Source organism: Rhinopithecus bieti, unplaced genomic scaffold (genome assembly GCF_001698545.2).
Source record: "Rhinopithecus bieti isolate Rb0 unplaced genomic scaffold, ASM169854v2 scaffold_48387, whole genome shotgun sequence".
Taxonomy (NCBI): Eukaryota; Metazoa; Chordata; class Mammalia; order Primates; family Cercopithecidae; genus Rhinopithecus; species Rhinopithecus bieti.
The window spans coordinates 1,231,780-1,232,644 of NW_016819911.1; positions in this window are offsets into that span (position 1 = coordinate 1,231,780).

Consider the following 865-nt stretch of genomic DNA (forward strand, 5'->3'; position numbering starts at 1 on the left):
AGAATCTCCCCATTTTCTCTTTGTCCTTTTTTTTTTTTTTTTTTTTTTTTTTTTGTCCTCCAATAAGGAGTTTCCAAGATGGGATCAGATAGGCTATAAGTGTGTTAGGGGAAATGCTGTGAAAAATGGAGGGGAGTGAACCAGAGAAGGTATGGAGAGCCTTCATATGTGATCCAGCTCTGACACCTTGGAGGAAGTGGGAAGAAGGAGGAATCTCAGATTGTAGGGCAGTCCTAACAAAGGTTCATCCAGGCCAATGGGAGGCTTTGAGCCAAAGTTGCCCATCTTAGGCATCCCAAGACTCACTGGCATGGGACTCCATTAGTACTTCTGCAGTTGGAATGGGAAGCATGGACTCACATGAAAGCAGTAGTGGATCCAGACAGGCCAGTAGCTGCAGCCATCAGTCAACTGTGGTCTCCACAGCAGCTGTGAGTGGTGCATTTCCGTGGCTGCAACAGCCCTTAGTGATTCATGCTCCTTATATATTCAAAATACATTTATCTTTTATAAAGAACTCCAAAGTCTCATCTAATAGTGGCATAAGACTTAGAATCCATAATTTCATGATCTGCATCAGGTCCAGGTGCCATTGATGCTCCTCAAATTGAAACTTCTCTTTATTTATTTATTTATTTATTTATTTATTTATTTATTTTGATGGAGTCCTACTCTGTAGCTAGGCTGGAGTGCAGTGGCACGATCTTGGCTCACTACAACCTCTGCCTCCTGGGTTCAAGCAATTCTCCTGCCTCAGCCTCCTGAGTAGCTGGGACTACAGGTGTGCCCCACCATGCCCAGCTAATTTTTGGGTTTTTAGTAGAGACGGGGTTTCACCATGTTGGCCAGGATGGTCTCAATCTCT